The sequence below is a fragment of the Neophocaena asiaeorientalis genome, unplaced genomic scaffold (assembly GCF_003031525.2).
Source record: "Neophocaena asiaeorientalis asiaeorientalis breed wild unplaced genomic scaffold, Neophocaena_asiaeorientalis_V1.1 scaffold228, whole genome shotgun sequence".
NCBI classification, from domain to species: Eukaryota; Metazoa; Chordata; class Mammalia; order Artiodactyla; family Phocoenidae; genus Neophocaena; species Neophocaena asiaeorientalis.
Window position 1 is genome coordinate 1,186,823 of NW_020173762.1, and position 19,494 is coordinate 1,206,316.

Below are 19,494 nucleotides of genomic sequence, written 5' to 3' on the forward strand. Positions count from 1 at the left end.
CTCTTAACAACAAACACTGCTAGGGCCTCCCTGGTGGTGCAGTGGTTAAAAGTCCGCCTGCCGATGCAGGGGACGTGGGTTCGTGTCCCGGTCCGGGAGGATCCCACATGACGCGGAGCGGCTGGGCCCGTGAGCCATGGCCGCTGAGCCTGCGCGTCCGGAGCCTGTGCTCCGCAACGGGAGAGGCCACAACAGTGAGAGGCTGGCGTACCGCAAAAACAAAAACAAGAAAAAAAAGAAAACAAAAAACACAGCTATCAAAATCCAATTAGATATCACTTGACATCCATCAGAATGGTTATAATTCAAAATGACAATAACTTTTGGCTAAAATATGATGAAATTAGAACACTCATACATTTTGGTGGGAATGTAAAATGGTATAGCCACTTTGGAAAGCAATTTGGAAGTTCCTCAAATGATAAAACATGCAGTTACCATATGACCCAGCAATTCCACCCCAGGTATATACCTATGAGAAATGAATACATATGTCTACACAAAAACTTGGATATAAATGTTCATAGTAGCATTACTCATAATAGCCAAGAAGTATAAAAAAAACCCAATGTCTGTCAACTGATGAATGGATCAGCAAAATGTGATATTATTACTATTATCCATGCATAAAAATTAAGTCCTGATTCACACAAGGGTGAAACTGGAAAACATTACGTTAAGTGAAAAGGGCAGATACAAAAATATTGTATGATTCCATTTATATGGTAAATTCATAGCAGCCAAAGGTATATTAGTGGCTGCCAGGGGATGGGGTGAGGGAGGAATAAGGAGTAATTGCTCGTGAGTACAAAGTTTCTTTTAGGAATGAAAAAAATTTCTAGATTAGATAGTGGTGACAATTACACAACTTTGTGAATATACTAAAAACCACTGAATTGTATACTTTAAAAGGGTGAACTTACAGTACATGTATTATATTTCAATTAAAAAACAAGGAAGCAAACATTGTCAATCATTTAACACTGTAAAAATTCCTACAATTTTCCAGAAACGTCATATGTGGGGCCAGTAGCAGTCATTATATTAAATATTATAAGGCCTTTCTTTCTTGTATTTCTTAATGAAAACAAGCATCAGGAGAGGTTCTGAAAATTTCTTCTCACAACCTTACAGATACCCTTGAGCACTCCATAGAGACAGCTAAATGGAAAATTAAGCATTCGTCTGGCAAACATGATATATTACATGGGCTGCTCCAAATCTACTTTTCCAGACTCATATCTTAACATTGTTCTACCACGTGTGTAACCCTTCAGCAACAAAGTAAATATCAATCCTTCAGTGGCCATCCCTTGCTCTATATGCTCTTTCACAAGCTGTTCTGTTAGTCTGGAATGCATGACCTCACCTTCTCTGTCTCAACAACCTCCTCAGTGAATTTCACAGCCTCCATGAAGGTTTCAAGAGCCTCCAGCAAAGTGAGCTGCTCCCACGTTTGTTTCCTTAGCAGTTTGCCACTGACCCTTTTAAAATGTATACAGTAATTTCTATAGAGCTTCATATCTTTCCCACCAGCATTTAATTTCTCCAAAGCAAGACGTCTAAGTTTTGCTTGGCTTAATTTTTTTAAAAAAGTGATTCAATCAGCCTAAATTTATTTCTTTCACTAAGTACCAAAAAACCCATTTTATTCAAGTCAGTAAAAGAATGTCTGTAAACTTTATCTGCCAACATATAGATAGCTAGCAAATACAAATAAAGTAGATTCAATCATATCTATTCTGGAAAAGAGGGATAATATTATTTGTTTGCATTTGTGAATGTGTGCAGAAGAAAGCAGTGACAAAGAAATTAAAACAAAAATATCTAAAAGAAGAGACATCAAGGGGAAATTTTAGGATCTACAAAGGTGAGTGTAATGTTTTTATACTCTTAAGTTAGTACTCTTAGAGTAAAAAGGAAAATACAGAATCTTTGAAAATAGGTTTATAATGATTTATAGTACATACAAATTATATTAACAATTCAAAATTAAATGAACATGATTTTAATATAAAGAAAATAAAAAAGTTATTTCTACTTTTAAGCTGCATATTTATAAGAATTTACATTCTAGAAATTACAAAATTGCTTTAAGGAAGTTAACTTTAGTAACTTTAAGAAGAAAGGAAATTCCAATTTATTGTTGATTGATTAATATAAAGGCCTGTTTAGCCTTCAAATGATTGCTGAAGAAGATGCAAATATGTGTTCTGGCCTAAGGTTATACTCCTTGAAGTCTCTTAGGTTGTACTCTATATATATATTTGTGATAAATAAAAACACTTTTGAAAAGGACGTGCTTTATGTCCAAACAGCTTGGTCTGTAAAATGCATACATTTTATTTCCTAATATTGACATTCACTATCACAGATATGTAATTGAGAGCAAATGGAATGAATTAAGCAAAAATGGCTTTAATGAACTGTGTCATATACATGTACTAATTTCTTAAAAATCTGAATAGTTATTCCATATTAGTTAAGAGAGTAAGACAGCAATGTGTCTTTTAAAAGAGGTAGAAAGCTACTGAAATTATTTATTTTTAGTAGCTCATTTATTTTTCATACAGCTGGAGTACACTTCCCCACAACAGCAAATACTTTGAAGTATATTATTTACATTTTTGTTCACAAGAAATGTCTATTTTCCAAGAATATGTAAAATTTCATTTCAGTAGCCCATTAAACAATGTTAAATTTTCAATATGATACTTATAAAAGCAGATACTAACTTGAATATAAACATATTAAATACACTTTGAAATTACTAACAAAGATTCCCAACAATAATTTAATAATTACCTTAATTTGCTCTTCAGTTGCTAAAAATCCATGTTTTTTTCTTCCGATTTACTGAACATTTAAACATTTCTGTAAAAAAAAGTTAATTAGATGATGAGAAAAAATATACATTTTATTTTATGGTTATAGTTGTAGGACTACTTGAATAGACTTGTGTATTTCTTATTGTTTGTCAAGTGTATTTTTTCCCACAATGCGTGGGGTGTAGCAGCAGAACCATGTGTAAAAACGAATTTCAATTTACATGTGACCTATATTTGTACACCATCACATTACTATAATGTTCACTGGGAAAAGTGAATGAATTTGATAGGCATGGAATTTAAATATTTTCCTAATTCAATGAACACACAAGGTTTTAAAATAAATTCTGAGATTTCCAAGAAATGTTCTGGTTTCTTGCAACAGGCACTTCTAGCTAAGATCCTGGGTGTGTTTAACCACTTTTATTACTAGAACTGCTGTGAGAAAAAAATTGGAGGAAGACTTTACCATATCTCCCTACTCCATCATACATATACACACAAACACAAAAAATACACATGCTCTGTGTATTCATGTATAAATACAGAAGCTATGATTACAATAATTTAGACAATTTCAGATTTTAAAAATATTAGAAAGGAATAAACAATGAGAGTTTACTTAAATGGTAGATTTTGGTCTTCATTTTCTGTAAATTACCATAGCATTTTCTATTTTTGTTATTATTAAAATAATATCAATGTCAGACATTTTACAAAAAAAGGAATAATGTAAAGACATATATATATAAAGTATATATATATACTCTCTCTATATAGTATACTTTATATATACATATAAAGTAAATTGTAAAAAGGAGTAATGTCCTTCAAGGTATTCTCTGAAATTTCAGTGTTTTCTAAGTGTTATGCAACTGGTCCTATCAACTTTTGAACTTTCCAGTGAGTTCACTTACTGCTTTATACAAGCATCACCTGTATTAATTATTATGATACTTAGTATTTATTACACTATTAGTAGTATTATAGTAGTATTATGCTATTAGCAGAAGGTTAAGAAATCATGTACATGCCAAAACAATGACAAAATCTATTATCTATTCTAGAATCTTGTCCCCCAAATGGATAAGGAATTAGATACAGGCAGAAAGTCATTAGCATAAAACTAAAATTGAGTTCTCCTTTACAGAATCACTATTGATTACCATCAGATATGTATGAAAACAAATTAGTGGAAAAATATTCACTAGTAGAATCATTATATTTTGTTTGAGCATTTTAAAACATTAAAGCAATAGAACTCGCTGTATTTTTTCCAGTGAATATCTACCCATATTTGGCCAATCAGTGAGGTTTGGTACAAGAGCAATCCAAGTCCATGTTTGAATGGCACATTTGACCACTTGAACAGGAACCTGAAAGCAATTTTTTCATCAACTTCTTGAATTTCCCTGTACAACTCTTCTTTCAACAAATTGAATATGTTCCTTGAATAATTATTGGCTAAAATACCAATAAGGTATTTTTCCCTGTTTTTTGAAGAAAAACCATGTCCCACCTTGTAAATATTCTACATATCTGGGCAATCATGGGTAATGACAGCACAGGTTCTCCTCCAAATATCCTCGTGCTTTAGATCTTTTTTTCTCCCATTTAGGAAATACATCCTGAAATCCAAACATAACTTATTCCACAACATTCTCCCTGATAGCACCAGAACGACTACGCCACAGACAGAGCCAAGCAGATTTTCCCTGATGCTCCGTTACCTCTTTGTGTATTCTTCTATTTTGCTGAACCCTACATTGTAATGTGGATTGTTTGAGAACAGGAGCTGTAACTACTTATTCAATTTCCATTACCCCTCCCTAAAGAACAAAGCCCCTAATACAGCCTGAAAAATGCTGACTGGGTGAACAAAACAATTTTTTTAGTTAAAAATTAAAATTATTAATTGGAAACTGTCTGTATTGACCTTACATAAATTGAGACCAAGAACAAAAGTGCACCATTATAGGTGCCTTTGATTTTGTTTGCATAACTATCTCTGTAGGTCATATTTCTATTGATACAGAAGAATAGAGATTCTCCAACTTACAGTATGGCTATTCAACGTCTCAGTACTTCACTCAATTACAGCCACTTAAGGGACTTACGAGTTGTAGACAACTCAGAGGAAAGAACAAGCACACACACGGACACTTAGCCTCCTAAGAGGAGGAAGGTCAGGTCTGAGGTAAAACACAGAAAGGAAAAGAGGAGTGGACAGGTAAAGGGAATAGAAAAGCAGAGAAGGGCATGAAAAGGTATATCAAATGACACTGTTCTATCAGTATAAAGTAATAAGGCTTTTCTCATTAGTAAACTTTCATTTCTAATTAGTAAATTAGAATTTACTAATTTCTTTTCTAGTTAGTAAACTTGCCTAAAAGGGATTTTTAAAAGAAAAGTCACTGGAATTATTTTTGAGCAATGTGACTACTTCGAAGGAAAACACTCATGGAAGACATAAGAATTTGATAAGTTTATATATTCATGTTTTCGTTACTGTTCAAAAGTTATATAAAAAGCAATTCACAAGCAATTATTGCAATTCACTCTAGGTTTTAAGAATTAGATGGAAATACTTTGGATATGAATACTAGATTGCTTTAATTAAAAATTAAAAGTTAAATTAGTCCATGCTTTAGATAAAATGTAAACAAACACATATATATCAAAAATGGAAATTAATATAACAATAAAGTTTGACTCTCCAATTTTAAAAAAATACATGATAAATATGAATGTTCAAGGTAAATTTTCTAATACTGAGCTAGCAATTGTAAAAAGTAAAGCAGCTTCCTCCCTTCCTTCACTTAGCAATTAAATATTTACCCTGTGTCAAGGCACTGTTCTAGGTACTATGGATTCAGAAGTGAAGTAAACAGACAAAAATATCACTTATAGAGTTTACACATCATTCTCAATGGGAATTAAGACAAAATGGAAAAAAGAGAGAAAGAGAAAAAGAGAAAGTCTGATTTTGTATTCTTAAGACTTTTAAAAAATAATTTTTAAGTTTTAAATGCTATTTTCTGAACAATTTATATTCTCATTTAACTTAAAAAACTTTAAGGACTAAAACACTTTATTTATATTCTCATTTAACCTTTACAAAAATCTTCTGAGATTGGTATGAATGCTATCTTCTAGTTTACAAATAAATATTCTAAGATACTAAGTGATAAAATCAGAATTTGATCACAAGTAGTCCAAATTCAGAGTCTATACCCTCAAGCTTCTCAATAGCATTATACTGACTATTACTGTCCGTATATGTTACGAGGATGTTTATATTGGAAGGAAAACAAGCTTCCTTAAATGAATTTTTCAGGAAATAGTCATCTCAGAATTTCCTAACATTGATGACTATTAGGAGGCACATTCACATTCTGATATTTAAATGAGATTCCCCAGGAAATCTCAGTAAAAATTAGTCTGGAGTTAAGAGGAAAAGACATTTTATTGTCTTTGTCTGTGTGGTATTAATTCCAAAAGTATCTGACATCTTGTACTGAACTGTCCAGGAAAGGTTCATGAAGCAATAAAGAAGCGACATGTACAAACATATTTTTAAAAGATCATTCTGGTATCAGTTAATAGATGGTCTGCAACCTAAGATGACAGTGATATTTTTAATGATCAATGAGAACTGAGATTTTATAAAAATACAATGAATCAAAGAAGTCATTATAAGGCAACATTTTTGTCTATGAGAGCTAGTCTTTCAATCATTTTCAGAATTAAACAAATAAATACTGGGTGCCACAATTTATTATCTGTGAAAGGAAGTATATGGCCTTCATACTATCATTTCAAACTATTTGGAAGTTAAGAAAATACAAGACAAAGCTCTATAAATAGATACATTAACAGCATGATTGACATTCCATCTCCATATCTTCAACTTGCCTTCAAGTGTTACCTCTTTAGTTGTGATGTTCAAATCATTTTTCCAACTACCCCCTTTCAGTCTTCCAATCTACTAGTCTATGAGTTATCTTCAAATATTTTCTACTTTAATTCCTTATTGATAACCATCACCATGTGCCACCATATTATTCTCTCTGCAGTGTTTAGATTCGTTTTTCATCTCTATTTCCATTAACATAATCATCCTAGCCACGTGAAGCAGGCAGAGGCAAAAATATTCCTATTTTACAGATTAGAAAGCTGCAACTCATAAAGATTATCATGGTTATCAAGTAATAGTGCCAAAACAAGAATCCAAAGCATCTGACACTTAGTTTGGCCACCTGCTACTACATGTTATCACCACTGGCCCCCATAATTGCCATATTGCAACAGCACCTTGGTACTCTTAGAGCACCATTCTACACCCTTTTAAATCTACCTTGAAAACAGTTAACAGAATAATCTAAGACCTCGTTTTCCTCAGTAATCCAAAAATGCACCCTATTGCTTACCACAGAGCCTGGCTTTCAAGACCCTCTATAGGATGAATACATTCTTTTCCATTATAAACATTTTTTGACACTACTCTACTCCATTAAACTGAATTTCCCCATCAGCCAGCTTGGGTTGCTGGCTGGTTCCTCAGACAGATTACAGCTCAGATAGAGTAGCTTGTTAAGGTAAACTCCATGAATTTAGCCTCAACACTTTGAGCACAAAAATATCTCTAAAGTCCTGGTGCTTTTTTTTTTTTTTTTTTTTTTTTTTTTTGCGGTACGCGGGCCTCTCATTGTCGTGGCCTCTCCCGTTGCGGAGCACAGGCTCCGGACGCGCAGGCTCAGCGGCCATAGCTCACGGGCCTAGCCGCTCCGCGGCATGTGGGATCTTCCAGGACCAGGGCACGAATCCGCGTCCCCTGCATCGGCAGGAGGAACTCTCAACCACTGCGCCACCAGGGAAGCCCTGCTGGTGCATTTTAAATCAAGAGGCAAAGTTTAATTCTAAATGCACCATATTTTTCACATGTGATGATAATTTAGAGGCCCCAAGAATGTATGCTATTTTATAAAGGAGAATACCTTAGGGTAGATTCTAAATCAATTATAAAACTAGACAAAATTGCCAAAAACAACTATTTCAGAACAATGAAAATTGACTAGTCATATAATAAATTAAGTGCTTATGCCAGAAAAACTACTCTGCTTTTGGTAAGAACAGTAGGGACGCTGTGGCATTTTTACCTAGGAATTATACCATCTTTCTTGCAATTTAAAAGAATTGAAATCATACAGAGTGAGTTTTCTAACCAAAACAGAATTAAATTCAAAATAAAAAAGACAGAGGTTTTGGAAATCCCTAAATATTTGGACTTTAGGCTCCGGACGCACAGACTCGGCGGCCATGGCTCACGGGCCCAGCCGCTCCACGGCATGTGGGATCCTCCCAGACCGGGGCACGAACCCGCGTCCCCTGCATCGGCAGGCGGACTCCCAACCACTGTGCCAGCAGGGAAGCCCTGGACTTTTTAAAAATGTTTTTTCTAAATATCCCATTCATCAAAGAAGAAATCACTTAAAATATTTTCAACTTAAGAAAAACTAAAGCACAACATAACAAAATTTATGAAATGCAGCTAAAGTAGTGCTTAAAAGCAAATGTATAGCTTTCAACATCTATATTAGCAGAGAAGTTCCCAAATCAATAACTAAAGCTTCTACCTTAAATGGAAGTAAGAAAAGAAGAGCAAACTCAATGCCAAGTTAACAAAAACAAGGGAATAATAAAGGAAAGAATGTGTAATGTTGACTGAAGACCAATGTTAAAATGAAAACACTCCCGCTAATTATTTATTTTATGTTATGAAAAATCCCATCCCTTTTCTAGCCCTTAGTATCTTCATTTTTAATGTGGATAAATTAGAATAAATTACTTATAAACTTCCTCCTCATGGAAAAAATATAACATATTATTTGGAACAGCCAACAGATCTACAAAGGATATAAATAATATACAGCACATGGACAACTCATAGTTCATTGGGGGAAAGGACTGCACACAATCCAAAATAGGGAATAATCCTCAGAGCTCAATCAATGTATTACCCAACATTTTTACTTATAAAATGCTGAACTTCTTACATTTTTTTAAATGAATATGAAAATAAGTTATAATTAACACAAGACAAGGGAAGAAATTTCTTATGGTGACAGTCAGTTTGGCTGCCTGCATACAGAGGATAGGACTGGGTAGGACAGGATAAGATAAAGTAGAATAGGATAGGACATGGTAGACAAACAGAAGAGAAGGGGAAAACCCTTAATTAGTGTCTCCTGTATACCCAGCCTCTGTAGTTAATAACAAGGATTAGAATAGTGTACACAAAGTTCTCACTTTCACAGAAAACAGTTTTTATTTATTAAAATCAAAACCAAAAATAGGTCTTTTACTTCATTTGTAATTCAATTACATAAAGATTGTTTCTGCCCCACAGATATGGTAATTTCCTGATTAATCAGAAGTTCATGGCATATGTAACACCAAAACTCTCATCTTGGTTAAGGCGTTGTACTTGAGTGGTAATTCCTTCAGGAGTCTGTTTCTGCTGTACTCTTTTGGCCTTGATATCAAGATACTGAAAGACAAGAAAATTATGTTCTCCCCAGTTTTTGTACCCACAAGCACCTCTTTCTTTGGGCTTGGCCTTAGAATGGAGTCACAGATGCTTTAGCTTTTTCCTATGTAAGGACCTCTGCAGCTATTGCCCTATGGCATAATAAGGAAAAAAATGTGACCTGCTGTGAATAATTCACCATCAAAAGGAGTTCAAGCACTCTGTCACTTACAGGAAAATGAGAAGCTTCCTATGATGGGAGAAAAGATGGTAAAATATACAACAGATATGACTATGGAAAGTTAGAACCAATACTTAGAAAAAGACTCAGTTCATAATGGAAACTCTGTGTGGGGAAGATGGATTAATGGCTGAGGGCAGGAGGGTTTCCTGCTTTCCCTTTAACATTTCTGCATTACAAGTAGTCATCAGCCCATTGCTCTAACCCTAAGAGTTGGTGGGATTCCAGGAAGATTATTTCCTATGCAATGTATGCTCTTTTCTTTCCAATTCTTTCTTTTCATCCAATTTAATGTGTTTTTAACCCTCAAAAATGGTTATGTTTTAACTATAACAACACATATTTACATACTAATCATGATTTCTAAGTTCTACAGTAAAAGGAGTTATCTAGCTCTTTCATTTATAATAAAAAGTGCCTGCCTGTTCTCTATACTTTTAAATAATCATTTTCTGGTAGAACACACAGAAATCCACTTCATTACTTATATCATGAAGTATTAATTGTTAAAAAAATACACATTTATATGTTCTATGACAGAACAGTTCAAAATAATTTGAACAGTTTGCTTTACAAGTAATGAAAATATAACAGTAATTGAGTACCCAAGAAGTTTTATTAAAAAGAGGATTATTTAGATCAATATCCATTTGTTTCAACTTCAGTAGCAATATAGCAAATTTTGAATAATAAACATTCTTTTTTCAAATACAGGAGTTAGAAAAAATATGGTCTCAGAATTCCTGTTAAAATACAAACTATGATTCACAAATTATATAGAATTAATTTAGTATATACATCAACCAAGTGATATTGACTGCTATTGCTCCGTTGAATATACATTTTAAAGCTCATAATGTTTCCTTTTTTTTAAGGTGGATTGCAAAAAGAAAAAAAGTACAGTTATCTTGTTTTTTATAAGATATGTATTTTTGAAAGGTTGCATATGAATTAATTCATTTTGTATGTATTGCAGATATTTGCTATTTAAATGACCTCTAAATAATTTTTAAATACAATGTATAGTAATTTTTAAATACAATGCATAATAATCAACTTTCAGTGTATATTATTTAAACACTCTACAATCAATCCATCTTGTTTTCTTTGACACCTGTCAGACACCAGAGCCTAGCCTGAAACATGCGTGCTAGAACAGTATCAACCAAAATAACTTGGGGAGTACACTCACTGATTCATATGAGAATTATCTCAGAATTAAGGATGTAGGAAATCTTGTCAAGTTTTATCTCATGTTCAAAATTTAAACAAGAAACTTTAAAATGCACTGAAACAGAAATCCTAAAATATGAAAAGATATTTTTCTTTAAACATTATCCTATCCTTAATTATCAGGTTTTCAGTTGACAGAAATGTACTTTCTCTTCATGGCTAATTTACACAATTAAAATGGTTTAATCTCAAATGATTACAAATAAGGAAAAGAGCCTAAGAACAAGTTATTGTGCCAACTCATGCTACCAAATACTTTCAACAGACGCATGACCGAATTTTTTAAAAAGAGTTACTGAACTTTTAAATACTTATGCAGTTTCTGTCAGTTCCAGAAAAATGATTTTTATCTCCGATATCTGTGAGGCCAAATTGTCAGCTGATATCAATCCCAAGGAAAATCCAATATGCCAGAATCCTCTCAGAGTTTTACTAATGATGAGGACCCGGTATCTAATGAAGTGTTCTCAAAGGTTTAAAAGAGTTCGGATTGCCAAGTCAGACAGTGAATCGCAGATGAGCTTTTTCCAAAAATCCTCATTCCACTGGTCATTAAAAAATTTTTTAAAATAATTTAATAAATAAATCAATAAAATTTAATAATTTTAAGCAAAGCCACATGACAAAATTCATTCTTATTGCTTCTTCTAGGGGCTTCCCTGGTGGCGCAGTGATTGAGAGTCCGCCTGCCGATGCAGGGGACACGGGTTAAACTAAAGTTTAAAAAGCCTCTGAGAAGTGACCTCTGCCAAAGTCTTTTGGGGACATTCCAACTGTGCAGGGGGTAGGGTGTGGGATCAAAAAGCAGAAAGAAAGAAAGAAATGCTTCTGCACAAGTGAAAAAAAAAAATCTGGCTGCAGGACTAGAAGGGAATAGCTTACATATCAAATATCAGATTTCCATTGCACTGCTACTCTGCTTTCTCCTTTTTTCTGTTCCATTCTTACACTTCCTGTAGTTCATTGCATGCAGCTTTATTTCTCACTTTGTATAAGATTTCAAGCAGAAAATCTTGAGTACTGAGATCTTTAAAACGATGTGCTTTATATGCCACAGTAAAAAGTCCCTTATCACGAGACTCCACCATCTGGAAATCAGATCAATCTAACATACAGTCCTTAATCAGGAAATATGTTTAAAAAAGAAAATAGTCACACTGCACTAAAACTCAGTGCACTTGAATCACAGACAGGCCCTCAATCAACACTTAGTTATTCTTTATTTTCTATAGAGTTCTATCAAGTAAAAATCAGAAGCAGAAGCAGCACAATGACATACTGACAGACTAACCACCACCACAAATACCTGAAGCTCTGAGGAAAAATGAAATCTACCTAAAAAGAACCTTGGAAACTGTTTTAGTCAAATTATCAAACATTTGGAGTTTTGCCACATTAATCGGGTAGGTGTTTGCTTCAATTTTTCAGAAGTTTTTCTCTATGCAAAGAACACATTGCCCAAACAAGATTCTATATAACTGAATTTTTACTTTTGTGCAGTTCAATAACATCAAACTATGTTGGTATTATAGACAATTAAAAGTTAACGCCCGGGCTTCCCTGGTGGCGCAGTGGTTGAGAGTCCACCTGCCGATGCAGGGGACACGGGTTCGTGCCCCCGTCCGGGAAGATCCCACATGCCGTAGAGCGGCTGGGCCCGTGAGCCATGGCCGCTGAGCCTGTGCGAACGGAGCCTGTGCTCCTCAACGGAGAGGCCACAACAGTGAGAGGCCCGCGTACGGTTAACGCCCTTGATAAAGTTTAAAGGATATGTATATATGTGTGTGTTTTACACATTCCCTTTGAGGATGTTACTTTTAAATATGTCTATTTTATTTCTATAAATTATGTACATCAAAAGAAGAGCACAGGGGGTTTTCCCTGGTGGCGCAGTGGTTGGGAGTCCGCCTGCCGATGCAGGGGACACGGGTTCGTGACCACATTTTAAGCTATTTATTTTTTAATATTTATTTATTTATTTGGTTGCACCGGGTCTTAGTTGCAGCTCGCTAGCTCCTTAGTTGCAGCAGGTGGGCTCCTTAGTTGAGGCATGCAGGCTCCTTAGATGTGGCATGCAAACTCTTAGTTGCGGCATGCATATGGGATCTAATTCCATGAACAGGGATTGAACCTGGGTCCCCTGCATTGGAAGTGCAGAGTCTTAAGCACTATGCCACCAGGGAAGTCCCTAAGCTTTTTAAATATCACATACCCATGAGGGGGGAAATTCATATCTCTCCTTCTAAACAATGTCCAGTAGAATATTTTTAATTAGTTGGGGGTTTTGGGGGGGGTGTTGGGGAACCATATTTATTCACGGGTCTTTTAACAGTAATAAATATTGCTTGCAAGCAAACAACACAAATCTTTAAAAAGTAAGGTCTATCAAAATGAAACAGTACTTTTCAGAATAACAAGTCAAGGAACATAACACAAGGGAAATCACTGAATTAAAATACTGAGATTTATTAATTTACTTGGTACTGCAATTTAGTTTCCTTTGTTACTGAATATAACCAGTTTACTTTAAAGTATGCTTTCAGGAGATGTAAAGGAAATACTAATGGTTAAAGTAAAATGTTTTTTTCTATTTTTTTCTACTTTTCCTCTTAACAAAGTTAAATTCTCAAATTCATGAGATAAAATATGCAAATATAAAGTTATCTATAAATGAAAATAAAATTTTGCATGTTTCTTATTCCTTCAAATAGCATTTAGAACTAAATGACCATGCTTTATAGAAAACATAGTCATATATCCCCTCTTACATGATTATTACATACCTATTATAACCGTAAACACAGCAAGCTACGGTTATTATAGTTACGAATCAAGATCAAAGATGAACAAGTTATTTCTGGAAGGGTAAGACAGAAAGGGTTTGAAAAACTTGGCTAAAATCATTTTTTCACCCCCAAAATTAATTTTTTTCTTCTAATGCTTGGCAAAATTCCTACTGATAGGCAACAGCTTTTAAATTCTATATTTCAACTTGTAATTTTAACCTTCGTTCTATTAAAAAGGATGAAAATTTTAAATATATTAAAAAAGCAAACCTATTTATATATTTAGATTTCAAGGAAGAAAACTATTCATAGCCATTTTCATTCAGTAATCAATCCAATAAACAAAGCCACAGAAAACCTGAAGCTGGGTTAGCTAACAGAGCTGACAAACTGAAGTAAACATTATTCCTGCTCCCAGGACACTCAGATCCAATTCTTAATGTACAACACCTTTCTTTGGAGCTATTTTAATTACCAGCATTAGGAATAAGAATAATAATAGTTACAAAACAACAACAAAAATAGCTTAAGAGATCAACTACCTTAATCAAAGTGCAATTTACATTACAATCTGGGCAAACTGTGTTAATAGCACAGTGCAGTACAAGGGAAAATATACTGAAAATATTACCTAAACAACAAATAAAAATAAAATCTTTCTCTACTTCACTGCAGTCAAATGCAACCTGATCCAATTAAGCCAATTTAGGATACACAACTACTTAAAAGCCTGAGTTACACTAAGTGATGAAGGCAAAATGGATTCAGTCCAAATCTGCTTTATTAGCTTAGATGCTATTTATTATGGCTATATTTTATTATACAGTAGTTATATAAAAAAAAAAAAAACTACAAGGCGACATCCTGTTATTTTCCACTGGGAAGAATGATGCAGATGCACTATTAAAACTCAGCATAGACGGTAGCATGCCAGGCTGCATTCCACTTGTGCCTTTACAATGTCTCAATAGAAACTGATGTTTATGTGGCTAATGGTAAAGTTAGCGGAACTACTGCCACTTAAATGTTCCATAAGACTGTGGCTTTGCAGAAACCTAGAGCCTTTTCAGCATCTCTAGTGACTCTATACACATTGGAAGGAGAAGAGTTGTTTTAAAATAAAGCGACTAAGTACCATTACTCCTTTTTTAAAAAATAAAATGTATTAATTTTCTCCCCCTAGAACTACTACCTTATTTCCAGGGAAAGTAGCTGTCATTTCATCAGAGTATAAATTGTAAACCCTAGTTCAAATCAGTTATTCAATATGTAGTCTAATTTGTTGGAAAATTGAATGAACTTCACAACAGAATTAAGATAATAACTTTCCTAAGCCCAACAAATATCTTTCCTCCTTTCATCATTATTCTCATCAATCTATACTCATCGTGTGTTGAAAATGTTGTAGGCATTATGTAGAATTCTTACTATACAAAAGAGAAATACAAATTTTTTAATGTTATTTGGGAAGGGGAGAAAAAAGAGAAGGAAAATTAGTTTTTTGGTTGATATTTGCAGGTCCTAAGGGTACTAACTGGTGTTCTACCATTCTATACACTTTAGACAAGAAAATATTTGTGGTGCAAAACTTGAGGAGTTCCAAGAATTGCTTTTAGTTTTGAAGCAGAACCAACTTTAGATTTGCTACCATGATGCATCCCGTCAAAATTTCTGCTGATCCAAAAACTGAGAGTTCCTGACATGCAACAGGACCACTGCAAACTACCCCTGGACCAGCTGAAAATGTACAACAAGGATGGCACCAAGGATACTTTTACCTTGTCTCCATTATATGGAAGGTGTAATTCTTTTTGAGATAGTTTAGCTCAAACTATCTTAAACATCTAGTTGTCTATGTTTGCTGAGAATCTCCTCTACACCTTTTTATTTCCCAAAGTATTGGTCTCTTCAGCAGTTTCTGTAGAGCTAAAATGTAGATTTTACAATTTAGAAAAATCAGTTAAACTTCTGAGTGGTAGTTGGATTGAAGTTTTTTGTTTTTTGGCATTGTCATCTTTAAAGTTAAGTAGTCAAGTAAACTCAACAGTAAAAGTTTATTTTTTTTTCCCTTCCCTGTTTACAGCAACCAATTTCAGTTAGAAGGATACCCAGGCAGTGGCATCTGCATGATTTTATTTCCCTTCCCTTCCCTGTTTACAGCAACCAACTTCAGTTAGAAGGATACCCAGGCAGTGGCATCTGCATGATAGTGATAATACCCTAACCATTCATTGTTTCATGGCTTGGGTATAATGATAGTAGCCTACAACACCTATCTCATCTTCCATTTCCTTTACCAGACAAGAATTTTTTTGTTGTCATTTAGAGAATACCCTACTGTTTAATGTTCCGTCTAGAAATTCAACCTAAGGCAAAAGTAAGTTTTATCATAATTGCTAGAATAGTTTTAAGAACATGCGTGCAGAATTATTTTTTATTACATCTATTACAACATCACACAAAACACAGCTGTTCAAAAGTTGATGACATTAAAGTATGGTTATTATTAAAAAGACTACTGCAAGTCACATTACTGTAACCATTACTATCATTACTGCATTTTGGTGATCTCTCAAATGCCCTGTTTCCATTTCTGACTCCAACCTGTTGTACATATCATGACCAACATTTAGAATGTCCCTCTTTGATCCTCCATTTATGTTAATGGCTTCATTTATTTATTCATTCATCCTACAAAATTTATTCAAAATCTACTGTGCTCTAATCTCTACACTGTTATGTGTGATACAAAAAAAAAAACAACCATGAGATCCCTGCCTACTAAGAAGCTTTATACCCTATGGAGAAAACAGGTGTGTAAATAAATATTCAAAAAACATGAGGTAAGTACTTTAAAAAAAAAAAGAACTGAAAGAAGTGAAGATGCACAATAGGGTTTTATACAAGATAAATATAATTTTGCCTTATATACTCTATTTCACACTTCATATATCACCCACCACATAATAAACCTATAGAAGACAGGATATATCATTGAGTGGTTCTCTCACACCTCTGATTATTTATCATAAATTATGCGTATAACATATAAAATATCTATGTAATAAGAGCAAAAGAAAAAAAAAACCATAAAGTGTATGCTCTGGAACCAGACTGCTTGATTACAAATTATAACTCTGACACTAACTGTATGAACTTAAATTGCCTCAATTGTTTGTGATTCAGTTTGCTCATCTGTAAAACTGGGTCTAGGAGCTATCTTAAAATATTATTGAGAAGATATTAAAAGTAGACCACGTGAAAAAACTAGAACTGTTTTTAGCACATAATAGGCACATTTTTTTAAGCTATTAAGGCTGTAAATGTTACACTTGATGCTTTACATGCATAATTTTTAAAATCTTAACTTATAAAGTAAATAACATTATCACCATTCAACAGATGATGAATCTGCAGTATAAAGAATGTAAAACTTTCTCAACATGAAAGAGGTATTAAATGGCAGAGTCATAAGACAATATTCAAAAAGGACAGAAATAAACGGCATGCTTATATTATGCTGGGCATCATAACTTACATTTCTAGCCATTTCAAGAAATAAGTGAGTATCACTACAAGAAAGAGTAAACAAAGGGCAAAATTTCAAACATTAAAAATATCCTCAACAGCCAAATATTACTAGCATTTAATTTGAGGTTTTTTTAAAAACTGGGACACTTGTCTCAGGAATCCTGACAAAATGAAGTATAGATATCATTGCATTCTTTATTAATAAACAAAAAGGAACATCAAATAATCACTTCTGATGACATTTTATATTATGCCCATTAAAAAATACTTAAATGAAATTATATCTTCAAGTCTTTTGGAGTAAGACTATATCATAAAAATTTAGATATAAAAATGCATGGCATTTTAGCTGAAATTATGTACTTGCTTTTGTTTCTTATCAAGTTTATATTAATCATTCAATTAATTCATTAACTTAGTTAATGAAATTTACACTAATAGCTTTCTCCTATAGCCTTAGAAAAAATAATTACAATAATTTTCAACAATACAACACAATAATTTCAACACTGTAATAACTGTTTCAACAACTGAAACAGAAATTTCCCCTCCCAGGACTAGGAAGCTAGAACACATCTAAGAGTTTCACTCGGCTTACATGATGATTATTACAATAATCTCCTCTAATATTAATGTTAGTTAGGACAAATGCTACTCATATCAACAGATTGCTTAAACAAAGAAGTTGCCATTCTAACAGGCATCCAATATAAAGTTCTAAAATAAACATTTTAAATTCCTCAAGCTAGACAGTTGTAGCAACAATACAGAATTTAAAATCAGAGAAAAAGTAGTTAAGGGCTAGTCATGGGACATTGGTGTCAACATGTTATGCTCAGAATTAAAATACAGGAAGATGGTTCTTATTAGTTCCTGCTGTATAAAAAAATAAAATAAAATTCAATAAATAAATAAAATACAGGAAGATGAGCTTGTCATTGGTAAACGGCTACACAAAGCTTTGAAAAATAGACATTAACAATAGGCATTGGGATATACTATAGCAGAAGTATCTAGGAAGTAATCATTTCTTCTTACATATATATATCATAAAAATAGCACTTTCAAATATATCCTTGCAGCATAAAATAAAATGCATCCTTCCTCAGAGAACTTCTTTACTTCAGCTCACACACAATTTCATAATTCCTTTAACTGTTTCTGTATATTTGTCTTCAAATTTATGACTGGATAGGTATGTTTCACAATTTATGCTTATTTCTAAAGAACACTAAGCTCTGTGGTATGCTGATAACTTTTTTTGCTAATTATTATTTACAGAAGTCTATCATAGTTTTCTACGTCTCCCGTTTCCTTTCTGCTAATTCATACTGTTTATTGCTTCCAGAGTATCTGTCCTAAAATACAGGTAAATTCATAATGAAAATAGCTAACTTTATTATATGCTAGGCCCCATTATAAGTCCTTTTGCATACACGGACTCATCTAATCTTCCCAATATCATGAGGGTAGCTATCATTACTGTTCTGATTTTAAGATGTAGCCATGCAAGTCTAGAAATTTGTTACTAATTGGCAGGGCCTAGACTAGGTATCAAGCCTATTTAATCCCAAAGCCCACAGTCTTAACCATTTCATTTTGCTCTCTACTTTCTTTGACTGGTTTAATGTTATTTATACTTCAAGGCTCAAATCAAAAGCAGATTATTTCAGGGCTTCCCTGGTGGCACAGTGGTTGAGAGTCCGCCTGCCGATGCAGGGGACACGGGTTCGTGCCCCGGTCCAGGAGGATCCCACATGCCGCGGAGCGGCTGGGCCCGTGAGCCATGGCCGCTGAGCCTGCGCGTCCGGAGCCTGTGCTCCGCAACGGGAGAGGCCACAACACTGAGAGGCCCGCGTACCGCAAAAAAAAAAAAAAAAAAAAAAAAAAAATCATATTATTTCAAAAAAGCTTTTTACAATCAGGCAATTAGTCAAAACGAAGCTTCCCTCTCTCTCCCCATCCCATGTACCTGTTCTTCTCTGATCCCTTATACTTATTAATATTCACTATACGCTAGGCACTATTCCTATACATGAGTCACCTCACAAATGATATAGGTAATATAATTATCCCCACTTTATAAACGTAAGAAATGAAGACCAAAGGCATTTTAAATGTCACAGGAAGTCACATGGCTGGTAAAAATTCTACCTTGGAAGCTGTGCTCCCCACATAATGCACAGCACACAGCATTCTATTGCTACTGGAGAGAAGAGAACAGGATGAGGAGCCCTGGGCTCATATCTGGGTCTCCTACTTACTAGATTCACAGCCTTTGGGCTGTGGTACCTACCAGCCTCAATTTCTTCACTGGTATGAATATCTATATAAAATCAGTGTCTA

General features: G+C 33.9%; 1 protein-coding gene across 3 annotated transcripts in view; it reads right to left on the reverse strand.

Annotated features, from left to right (window-relative positions):
* The window catches only part of ADGRL3 (adhesion G protein-coupled receptor L3), a 688,045-nt gene extending 685,176 nt beyond the window's left edge, over nucleotides 1–2,869 (reverse strand). For all 3 annotated transcript variants that reach the window (XM_024751339.1, XM_024751340.1, XM_024751338.1), the window contains exon 1: nucleotides 2,806–2,869. The gene's annotated coding sequence lies outside the window, so the exon portion shown is untranslated. The remainder of the gene's footprint in view (nucleotides 1–2,805) is intronic.
* Nucleotides 2,870–19,494: the final 16,625 nt, after the last annotated feature.